The 12552-nt window shown below is 44.0% G+C and overlaps 1 long non-coding RNA gene across 2 annotated transcripts; it reads left to right on the top strand.

The window, feature by feature from the left end:
• Positions 1 to 1517: 1517 nt before the first annotated feature.
• LOC125758914 (uncharacterized) lies at positions 1518 to 10180 on the top strand. 2 transcript variants are annotated; one of them, XR_007416459.1, is made up of 4 exons: positions 1518 to 1919; positions 1983 to 2034; positions 3572 to 3669; positions 9965 to 10180. It is a non-coding gene; the product is annotated as an uncharacterized LOC125758914 (long non-coding RNA). The 2 variants fall into 2 exon arrangements; XR_007416460.1 differs by lacking the exon at positions 1983 to 2034.
• Positions 10181 to 12552: the final 2372 nt, after the last annotated feature.

The raw sequence follows: 12552 nt of genomic DNA, 5'->3' as shown, positions 1-12552 counted from the left end.
TTCCTTTGGTATTACAAAGTATTCAGCGGGCATTGCGATGAAGCAGTGACTGCATGAGCTGCACGTCACAGCGCACAAATGCAACATTCAAGGGTAAAATTTAGCACAGCTTCACTGACTTGGCGTCGCGAAGACTGATGAAACTGCGGAGCTGGTGCCTTTTCCTTGGCTTTGGGGTGCGTTTTTTACTAAGTACTATTTTAGCTGTAGATACAGCGATGATAATATGACGCCGCTAAACGGTCCGTGAGCTCCTGCTTTGGCCACTCGCAAGTCAGGATCGGATTCCCTTCGTTGCTGGGCGGCCGACGTCTCTCTTCCCGACGAGTTTTGTCGTGCAGTTGCGGCGACACGCCTCTCTCACTCGAAACTCGGGGTCGGCCCGTCATCGTTGGGCCCATATGCTCTAGCGAATTCCCATCATATTTCCCGCCGCGCCGCTTCTTCTCCCGAAGACAGAACCTTGTTCGTACTCGCCATACTCGTCGCCGAACGTCGTAATGCTCTGCGCCGACAGTGCACGCTTTTGTACTGCTTTGTTCACTCAGAATTTATACTTGCAGCAACAACGAAATGAAACAATGTTAGTGCTGTTAAATCAAGGTGTGCGGCCTAGAGGTAGGGGGCACTCTTGTAAGCTCAGTGCGAGCAGTCCGGCCGCATTAGAATTAACACCACAATTAAAGCACGATATGCAACACGTACGAACTGACGGATGTCAACAAGCATGCACGCTAGCAATAAACAAAGATAATGATGTGCGTCTATCCTGGCCTCTCCTAACTCCATCGCACAGTAGTCAGGGAACACCAAGCCCAGCTTTTTACTCTGCCGAAATAACATAACACTACCGCAGAAGGGGAGCGCATACTATCGATACGATGGCCGGAGCCACCGCGTCTGCGCGTCTCCGTCTCGCCGGTCTCGCTCGCCTGGCAACGGCCAGACCCCCGCCAGAGGGCCGCACCGGCCGCACTTTTTTAACGCGCGGCCGAAATACTCTCCCCCCATGACTCCCCTCCTGCAGCTGACGCTTCTGCTTGCTGTAACAACAGCAGCTGCTACGCAGAGAAAGTAGAAGAATGGGCACCTGGTCAGGTACACCCTTCCTCTCTTATTTTGAGAGAATGCATGTTATTCATGCTTCACTACGCACCGGCAAAGCCTCTAACTCTGAAAAAAATTGTGTTCGGCACCTGTAGTGCACAAAAGCATTGCCTCTGAGATCTGTACTTTGCAGCGTTGCTTTACAAAGACTCAGAGATGACCATTGATTCAGGTGTGAGCTTTGAAATTTGCTCTAATATGCCAAACACAATAGGTATAGCTGCAAAACTAAATATAAATAACGACCAAATAATTCAGTTGCACCTAAACTTGTGTGAAAAGCCACAAATACGTTTTATTTCTAAAAAAAATATGACCTGTAGCATAGCACGACATTACTGCCACCTACATTCTTTTTGGTTTAGTCTGTAAGCGAACAGTTGCAACAGGTCTCGTTGTACTGCAGCAACCCGCTTCCCGTGAACACATGTGCCTCGCGCTTGCATGTTTACCGTGTTGATGGATATTGTGTGCGTTTATTGTGTGCTTATCGTACTCGACATTCGTCGACTGGGCATTTTCCGTGTGTTGAGGCGTTCTCCTGCTTTAATCCAGTGGCGGATGATAGTCGTCGTTCGTTGCCGCTCAACACAGCCTCATGGGACGCGCAGCTTTGTGTCCGCGCTCAAAAGTGCTTTCTTGCTTTGTTCATCGATTACTCACGTTCATCGAGTGATTCAATATCGAGTGTACTTCCGAAGACAATCCGCGTCCTAGTGTTTGGACAAGCGGCGACCGCGGTTCCACAGGAGGGGAAGCGTGAGCCTTTTGACGAGCGACTATGAAGAGTGCACAGCCAATGCCAAACTTGGGTAAGTTGAAGGTCGCTGAACTACATAACTTTGTTACTTCATTGCATGATGACTCCTATACAGGAACCGGCGTGTTGGCATAGCGAGGATGATCAACCAGATACCCGATAGGCAGGTATGTTTTGTGCTTTGAGTGCACTTATATACACCACCATAAATTACATGTTTGAAGGATGCGCGTTGTGTTACGCGATCTTATGCTTCGATCATGCAAGCCTCGGGTCGTTGTGCTGTTATTCCTTGACTGTTTACTGTACGAGATCATCGCTTTAGAGTGTTTCTAGAATCCCTTGTCGCCGTTAGAAAGTGTTTGCTTTTTAAACACATGGGTTGTCCCATAATGTTTTCACGGTGTTGCTGCGAGAGTTCACCAAACTCGGTAATAACGCGCAAAAATATCACAAAACTGGGGACATCACAAGACTGGGGACGTGATAGAAAAACACACAGCCCTGACACGCGCACACGATGATGGATATGTTTTCGTGGTTGCGTCCCCGAGGTTTTCGCCAGAAATTCATGTAGTTGTTTTGTGGTTAGGATTTCAGCCTAGCTGCCTCATAATGTTTTAAAGGAGCTCACTTGAAGTAAATGTATTTGAGTGAATTACGTTACGTACTGGTACTAAGTGCACACTCCAGAAAATGCGTACTTAATTTGAAGAAACACATGTTTATATCAAATAGTGTTATTAGATGAATATGTCAATTCACTTAGGTTAATTAAGCTAACACATGCTACTCTTTGTTGCAATATTGTGTGTTTGATAAAATATGCGTGAGCTCTTGTCTGCCATTATATATTTTTTCTTAGCATCTACGTGAGCTCGTGTTCTGTCATATTTTTTCTTAGCATCTTGAAGCACACGAGGTTCTCTATCACAAATAACTTAGATTATGCTCATGTAATAAGAACGTTGCTTTATTGTGTGGTGCTTTAAGTTATTGTATTTTCACGCTTTTTTTTTTTACTCAACATGGTACCAATATTGCTCTCTTACTTAAATGCATAACCAAGGTTTAGTATGCAGTGATTTAGTGTTTATTTAGTTTTGTAAGGTCATAAATTAAAATAAAAAGATCTCAATTCTCATATATGTTTCCAGAAGTTCACAGAAAGTTGGCAAATATTCTCGGTTTTGTGAAGGGCTTACATAACTGAAAATGAAATCAAATTGACAGCTCAACTATACAAGACACACTACATGTGAATTTGCTGTGGAGAACCAAAAGTTTGCTTCCTGAATGGCTTACATTCATGATGTAATACAATGTGTATGGCTCGTTCCCACCTTACACCAAGCACATGGACCACGCACTCTTAATTTTTTTTATATTTCGATAAAAGTGTGTATATCGTTTTTGTCATGTGAATCACCCATATGGCTATGTGCATATTCTGGGAAGTGCTTACTGTGTACATGTGTGAATGTTGAGCACGCAGTGACACTCTTTCAATAGTCTGCAAGTGGCTAGTTCACTAATACAGCTGTTCTTATTGCACCCTGATCCCTTCATTGAAGGATCGATCTCTTTAATATATGAATATAGACTTGCCTGGAGACATGTTTGGTACTCACTATCTGTATGTGGTTGGGTTTGTTTTGCATGAAAATCAACATTTCTTTGTGGTATCTGTTATGCATGTATCAGCGATGAGAGAGAGCTGTTCATGGCACCGACACAGAGGACAGGTTGCAGTACAAGATAGGAGCATACTTCCTGCAAGCCCGGGCAAGCCATAATGAGTGGTAGGCATTTCTTTTCATCACTAGATTGGGACAGTCTGGACACGTAGCACCTATTGAGATACAGCATATACTGGCCTTTAGCTTAGGGGTGGGAAACCTATCTTCTGCACTTCAGTGCAATGCATATTATTTAGTTTGCATTCCTTGAACATGGAACGTGGAATAGTTTGTATTGTTTAGTTCGTAATTTTTGAACATGGGATGTCGTCAGAGCCAACGTTTTGAAACTTGCAGTTGTCTTCATGAAGGGAGCAACTGTTAATTCTTGATGTTGCTATCTTGATGAAGGCAAGTCTACTCGTTCAAGAGTTGGCTGCAGCGACATACCCTGTTTGAGGATTTCTTCGTCTCTTCAAGCCTCCTCCATCTTCCATCGAACATCTGTGTTGTTTGTGCTGCCATGAAACAAAAGACTCAGGCATGCGCAGGCACAGCTGCATCGAAGAAAAATACTTATTTCTTTGTTAAAGATAGTGAAGGCACACTAACGCAATCTCAGCCAAGATTATTAATAGTTGCCGACTCAATTTTAATGTAGTAGTTTCGTCGCTGTGCTTACGCACAATACAACTCATCAAAAAGTGAGACGCAACCACACATGCTCCAGTGTTCAGGTAACAAGTCATCACTGCCTTTCTTTATGTTTCAGTGTTCCCTGAGCCCTTCTTTGACACACTCCCCCATTTGCCCCACATAATGCTTATCCCATGATCTGATAAACGATGCCTTCTTTACAGAGCGCATAACGTGTCCTGTGATTCCTATTGCAGCCAAGTGAGTGTCTGGGTTGCAACTTTTCCATAATTTAGCACGCTTATTTGAGGCCGTGAACACTATGCTGAAGATTGCCCGAGCACCAACTGTTTTTAAATTGTTAGATATCCTGTGCAGGGTATGACATAGTGGCAAACATATTTTGGCCATCACGATTAGCCGTTTCTTTGGCCTGGCAACTGGAAGGTGTTTTTTTGAGTAGGGCTTCTGCAGGGCCAATACAGCAAGGGGAGCAGGATACAAACTGATGGGAAAAAAGCCATTGCTGCCTTTTAGTTTCTCCCACTCAATAATGGTAAAAAGGTGCATTGTCTGACTGCCTCGACAGTGGCGTAGCGAGGGGGTAGCAGACCGAGCCCAAGCCCCCATCCGTCCTCCTCCCCGAAATGAATTTCTGCCTATGCCTGTGTGGCTCGCTAACACGGTAAAAATTTCTGTTCCTGTTTCTTGTGGACAAGCTTTAATTTCCAAGGAACTCCCCTGACACAAGCAGGATATCCTGTTCACCTTGCTGTATCGGTTGCATATACTCTACCCAGAAAACCACCTTCCAGTTGCCAAGCCAAAAAAAAAAAGGCAAATCTTGATGGCCAAAAAATGTTTGCCACTATGTCATATCTGCATGAGATATTCAACAATATAAAAACAGTTGGTGCTCGGGACCATCAGCATAGTGTTCATGGCCTCAAATAAGCATGCCAAACTATGGAAAAGCAGCAACCCAGATACTCAGAGGAGAGGATTGGCTGCAATAAGAAACACAGGACACGTTACATGCCCTGCAAGGAAGGTACCGTTTATCAGATACCCCTATCATGAGGTAAGTATTATGGAGGGCAAATGGGGCAGCATCTCAAGGAAAGATTCAGGGAACATTGCAACAATGTAAAGAAAGGCAGGGATTGCCGGTTTGCCAAACAGTAAAGAAACTATACTGCATTGATCATTGAATCAGCAAGTATTCATATTCTCGAGATTGCGTTAGTGTGTCATTACACTATTTGTCAAAGAAAGAACTATTTTTCCTGGATGCAGCTGTGCCTGCGCATGTTGAAGTTTTTCTTTTTAAATTATAAATATGTGTGATGTGAGTCCAAAAAACACTTAAAAGTTAGTGCCTATCTGTGTCCCTTCTTGTCCTGTCCTCACTAGTCTCTGCGATAAACATAATGGTTTCAATATTATGCGTACCCATGTGTTCTTGCATTGATGACATCATCTGCAGGCATTTACAAACAGCAAAAGGCAATAAAACATATATATTCTGCCACTATATTATCAAGTGATACAAAACTGACTCGTGCAAAGCTCGAGGACACACTTTCGCAGTGCATTCCGATGCTCTATTTCTCTATGTGGTGGGCCTTAATATTCCCTCTTCTGACCTTACTGCTATGTATGAACAGATTTATGGTATTTTTATAGGTTGTGGCGCAACCTAGCTTTAAGCACTTATTTCCTTGTAACAAAGCCTTGTTGTCAAATAATCGATAAGCCTGAGAGTGATAATCTGTATCGGAGAGAGCCTTCATTAGAAGGCAGGGCATACCCGTATGTTTCATCACATTGTTTGGAACATGATCCCACCACATCTATAAAGGTACCATGAATCTGTACGTCACAACACACTCGAATGTGGATTCTTCTTTGTGGCAAAACAGCGCAGACAACGGGACGAAGAACATACAGGGCACAACGCTGGCAATCTACTGATTTCTTTATTGGGAAGACAGAGAATCTGTAGGCAGGCGAGCAAAAATCGAAAAATGGCACATACGCTATCAAGTGACTCGGCCGCCCGGCATTACTATCAATTCGGATAGGGTTTACAAGATGCGGCAAAAGCAGATTTCATTAAAACTTAAAGACAAGCAAAAAAATGGCAAAAAATAACAATGACATGGTGGTCAGTACCAAACCAATTAAAACCGCTAAAACCTGACTCATAAATCAACAAAAACAAAGAACCAGGGTCTAAAAAAAAGGTTTGTAAGCAAGTGACAGCAAGGCTTGAAAACTGCAGCTACAAACAATCAAACAGAAAACAAAAACATGTGACAACAAGCCAGGCCCGTAGCCATGCGGGAAGGGGGGGGGGGGGCTCGCCCTCCCCCCCCTCCTAAATTTTGAGGACACATGGTGTTTTATCGAAAATAAATCATGAGAATAGGCGTTTTTCTCAAATAGTCAAGGCTTTCAACAAGTGGGCCCCCCTCCGAAAAAATTCCTGGCTACGGGCCTGCAACAAGCGTAGTGATCACAATTGAGGCTCAAGGTAGCTAATTTCTTTGTCAAAGAGTGCTAGTGATGGCGCGCTAAAGCAAGCTGCTCCCCTTTTGTGTATTATGTGCGCCTCAAATTTTGTGTGCACATTGATCTCAATATTTCGTGAGAAGTTGCACATTGTCAAGCAAAGGGGAGCAGCCGCATGGTGTACAATGCCAGGTTACCTGCCTGTTGTCGCTTTTAAAGAATTCTCATGCTCACGCATTCTGTCATTTATGCACCGTCCAGTATGTCCTACATGTGATTTCCGCATGATAATGGAATGTCATAAACGACATTTTTCACACATTCAATGAAACGATTTCTGGTGCTTATTGTCACAGCAAGAGGAGATTGTTTCATCCCTGTTCACTGCCCTGCATAGGGAGGCCAGACGGTTTGGGGCAGAGAACAAAACTCTTACGCCTACTCTGCCGGCAGTCTTCTTCAACCTATGAGAGAAACTGTGAATGTAGGGAACGACAGCCAAGCGAGAGCGAGTGTGCTCGTTTGGCCTGTTATTTCTTGTCGTTCTAAGAGTGACCAGCAGCTTTTCAGCTGGGGAGCTCAAAAGAGCACTAGGGAACCCTGCGCTGCTCGAGCGTTCCACCTGAATCATAAAACTTGTTTCCGTCCACTGAGGGCATGATCGGACGAGGGCGTTTCTGATGGTGGAATAGCCTATTCCTTTTTTAACTAGCTTAGAGTACGCAGAAGGATACGGAAGCGAATTCTTCTGAGACCAAGGAAAATATCTCCAGCAGCTGTGGTCTTCATGGGCTACGAGCAGCAAATCCAAGAACCTCAGCTCACCTTGTACGGGTACTTCTTTAGTGGTTTGCAAATCTTGGAGGTTCTCAGCAGATGCGCGGTGAACAACGTCAACGGCCTCGGTTGGTACCACTGTTGAGGATCGCAGGATCACAAGGTAATCGTCGACGTACCTGAATACATTTGATACATTCGAAGACTGCCTCAAGGTCTCTATCGTACTGCATCACCAAGAGATCACTCAGCGCAGGCGCGACGCATGACCGTGTACACACAGCCTTTTTCTGGACGAAGAAGTTTCCTTCAATATTCACCACCATTGACGTTATTCATTGCGCATTTGACGAGAACCTCCAAGATTTGCCAACTACTAAAGAAGTATTGGTACAAAGTGAGCTAAGGTTCTTGGTTTTGCTGCTCGTAGTCCATGAAGACCACATCTGCTGGAGTTATTTTCCGCAGTCTCAGAAGAACTTGCTTCCGTATTCTTTCGCGGACTTTAAGCTAGCTAAGAGAAATAGCTTATTCCGCCATGAGAAGCGCCCTCGTCTAATCATGCCCTCATCGAACAGAAACAAGTTTTATGATTCAGGTGAAACGCTTGAGGAGCGCAGGGTTCCCCAGCACTCTTTTGAGCTCCCTAGCTGAAAAGCTGCTGGTCACTCTTAGAACGACGAGAAATAATACGCCAAATGAGCACACTCGGTCTCGCTTGGCTGTCATTCCCTACATTCACGGTTTCTCTCATAGGTTGAATAAGACTGCAGGCAGAGTAGGCGTACGAGTTTTGTTTTCCGCCCCAAACCATCTGGCCTCCTTATGCAGGCTGTTGGGGATGAAACAATCTCCTCTTGCTATGACAAGAAGCACAGAAATCGTTTCATTGAATGCGTGAAGAACGTCGTTTATGACATTCCATTATCATGCGGAAATCATATGTAGGACAAATTAGACGGTGCATGAATGACAGAATGCGTGAACATGCCAATTCTTTAAAAGCAGCAACAGGCAGTAACCTGGCATTGTATATCGTGGCTGCTCCCTTTTGCTTGACAATGTGCAAGTTCTGAAGTATCAGGATCAATGAGCACACGAAATTTGTGAGGCGCACATAATTCACAAAAGGGGAGCAGCTTGCATTAGTGCGCCATCACTAGCACTCTTTGACGAAGAAATTAGCTGCCATGAGCCTCAATTGTGATCACTAAGCTTATTGTCAATGCTTTTGTTTTCTTGTTTTGTTTTCTGTTTTATTGTTCATGGTTGCAGTTTTCTAGCCTTGCTGTCACTTGCTTGCAAACCTTTCTTTGTTAGTCCCCAGTTCATGGTTTTTGTTGATTTATGGATGTCCGATTTTAGCGGTTTTAATCAGTTTCGTATGACCGCCATGTCATCGTTCTTTTTTGCCATTTCTTGCTCGTGTTTACGTTTTAATGAAATCTGCTTTTGTCACACCTTGTAAACCCTTATGAAATTGATAGTAATGCCAGCCGGCTGAATCACTCGATAGCGTTTGTGCCATTTTTTGATTTTTGTTTGCCGGCCTATATATTCCCTGCCTTTCCAATAAAGAAATCAGTTGATAGTTAGCGCTGTGTCCTATATGTTCTTTGTCCTGTTGTCTGCGCTGCTTTGCCACAATGTTCATGAGCCGACTAGCCCACCTATATCCTCTTGTAGATTCTTCTGTTGTTTGTAAAAGATAGGTGATCAGTTTCATGACTATACAATATTTGCTAGCTGATATTGTAAGTGCGTACTCTTAAGCATGGAACCACGAACAAGTATTTCCATTTTCATGAAACTTTTGTGACCTGTTCAAGGTACCTGGTGAATATACCTTTGGCTTGCTTCCTCTAATGCTCCGTTTCTAAATTTTTGTAGAAATGATTCGTAACCTGTTGCAACATGCATATTGATAAAATGTATTGTGGGTTGTTACAGAAACCACCATTTTATCATTCTTCTGACTAGAATTTAGTATTTGTGTTGCTGTATCACCAAGATGCAGCTCCACATTCCACGTGCCTATTGCTCAACTGCACCTTGCACAAGCTGAGCATGAGCTACAAATTGCTCTGTGATAGTTTTCTTTAAAACAATCGAGTGGAATAGGCCTACTGATGCACCCAGGAGTCGTGCATGGAGTACCATTTGAGTAGCGAAAGGACGCTATTATGCAAAGCTACATCAAAGAAGCTGACCGAGCTAATCGGTCTGTATATGATAGCTGGCCTATCTATGACACCACAGCCTGCAGAAGTGCTGTATAGCGGTTTGTTTTCTGATGTTTTTGATCAAAGCAGCATGAAGCCAAGGCTATGGGGATGGACATTGAATACACATGGATTATTCAAATAAAATGGTAAAAATGATATCACTATTTCGAAACAAAGTCATCAGTCATAAATTGCAGCATCTGTTGATGTGTTGTCTAAGCTGTTCGCTTCAGTGCCAAACTACATTTTCACATTCTCTCTTGCAGGTTTCAAATACAGCAACTGTACCACCACAACAGTGCAGCACAGGAGATCCTATCGTCAGTGCCGCGTCGAGAAATTAAATAAAAAAGCGGTTACTCCTGGAAACTTCTCGTATTGTCATATTTGTTTGTTTGTGATTATAAAACTGCACTTTCATGGGAATTGAATGAACTAGCCCCATTTATTGTCCCATTAAAACTGAATAAATTGACAATGTAGAGCTTGTTTCCAAATGCCTGCATCATAGGCCTACAAGATTGCTTATTGGCTTCAAAATACTCTTACATGTAAAGAACGCTGTTGATATAGTCATTGCTGGAAATGGTCTGCTAATATTTTTGTTACGAACCTCTAAAGCGTACACACTTTCGTATTGTTAACCACAAAAAGATTTATTAACTGTGTACAGCAAACATGCTGTTGCAGGCATAAGGCTGCAATACGCTGAAACTCATGCATCAAAATTGTACACACTAACAGCAGCCAATTTCTTGTAGACCCTCATTAGGTGTGGATTAGAAAGCGCATTAGACTGGCACAAGACAGTCTAATGATTCTGATGTCTAAAAACATTAGTCTCTTTATTGAAATACATTAAATATTTTTATAAGGGATATACTTCTGTGAGATCAGCTGATGCATGCTCTTTGTATTAAGTAAGATGCATTTTTCTAGTTCATGAAGTTGACTGACGTTGCCACGGTGTAGCAAGTTTTCATCAGTAGTTGCTGCAAATAGCTAACATTCACGGTGGAAGCTTGCTAACTTTCAAATACTATTTTCCTGCATTCAGTAACTAAGTAGTAACCGTCATGGTAGTAATGTTACTAGCTTAGCTTACTACCTTCCAATAAGTAGTAAAAGGAACTAGTAACCGTCATGGTAGTAATGTGTTGAAAACCAGGAAGCGGAGCCGAAGTACAGAACGTCTTGTTTATTCGACGCTGGGTAAAAAACTAAAAACTAAAAACGGAATGCGGGCGCGCGCTCGGGCCCACGTTCGCTTGTCACTTCTTCGTCTTTGCTCCTCTCCCGAAAGAATATTTAACAGCTCCCGGCCGAACAATTCGCGCGGCTTTGCTTCTTTCGAGTCGATTGTCTACCAGATGTCGAAGCTTTCCCGGCACGTTCCAGGCGGTGCAACATCTGTACCGGTCTCCGCACCGTGCCCGCAGTAGCGCGCACGGTGTATCAACGAACTTTGCCGTCGCTGTCCGTAAATGCTTCTGCGACTCTTCCATCTCCCGCAGTTATCTTGTCGAGTCCTTTAGTTTCATGTCTCCAATCCTCGTCGATTCTTCGCTTCTATTTTTGTTGACGTGAATGGAGCGAAGTTCTTGGAAGTGCTCTCGTCGCCACCGGCTACCGAGATCGCTTAGTACTCGTTCACTGTCTTTCCATCTTCGCTGATGCATTTCACGTGACGAGTCTGTCTCTCCGGATGCTTCGCTCGTTGCTTTGCTTGCTCGCTGCTTCGGATGCCTTGCTCGGGAAGAGGCGTCGAATACCACAGGAACTTTCGTCGTATTTTCGTGGCGTCTCAATACATCTTGGTTTGTCCCGTTGTACGTGATATGTTCGTTCGTACTGTCCGCTGTGTCGTTTTGAGCGATGTCGTTGCTGTAGTAGCTGCTCATCGCAGTGGCGTATTCCTTCTTAAATTTTGGTTCTCGGCGTAGCCTTCCCCGTATAGACTCCAGTCTCTTGAAAGCTGCACCCCTGTTGTCTTTAATCTCGGAACAGTCGCTGTACCCAGGCAGTTCAATTTGACAGCGTTCACTGTTTCTAAGAGGCGATTCAACGGAGTTCTTGACGACGTATTTTTCATCTTTCGAAAGTCTGTTTTCGTTGGCCAGTCTCAGATGTTCCACTTCCCAGAAAGACCTCAGTTGCTGGGAAACGCTGGCTTCCATTGGGCAGATGTTGAAGGTCCTTACGGTTTCTGGCTTGTTGACCGTAGACAAACTCCTTGTATCTCCATGTAGTGTCCATCCCATGATTGTCTCGATGGCGGTCAAGGAGTCGTCTAGTCGCTGAATATTTCCGCTGACAACGTGCCAGTAATAGTCTGCTCCTATAAGCACGCATATTCCAGGCTCAGGCGAGACGTGAAATACAGTGGCGTCAGCCAAACATAAGTCTTTGTCTTTCACCTTTTGTTGCACATTTGTATCGGTCAATATTGACAAATTGTTGCATATTTCTGGAACTTCTATAGCCTCTATTTCAATCGAGTTTGCGTCGTACTGGCTATGCAGCGTAACGCGTACTCTCCGATAATATTTCCGAGGTGCAGAAATGTTTCCGAATCCAGAGATGGTGAGCTGCTCTTCGGCTACCACGGTGGCTTTCAGCTTCCTAGACAACTCTTCCGTGATGAAGCTGCGTTGACTGCCACCATCAATTAACATTCTTACAAGGCATTTGTCTCGAGTGCCCACAGCCCAAACTTGCGCAGTCTGCAGAAGTACTGTGCTCTTTAGCGAGTCTGTAGAAGAGCTGGATACAGTGGTCTGCGTTTCGTTATTCTTCTGTATCCATTTTGGGTCGCACATCGTTGTGATGTGTCGTCCCTTGCATTTCGCGCAGC

Source organism: Rhipicephalus sanguineus, chromosome 1 (assembly GCF_013339695.2).
Source record: "Rhipicephalus sanguineus isolate Rsan-2018 chromosome 1, BIME_Rsan_1.4, whole genome shotgun sequence".
NCBI classification, from domain to species: Eukaryota; Metazoa; Arthropoda; class Arachnida; order Ixodida; family Ixodidae; genus Rhipicephalus; species Rhipicephalus sanguineus.
This window is presented reverse-complemented; position numbering and strand designations above follow the sequence as displayed.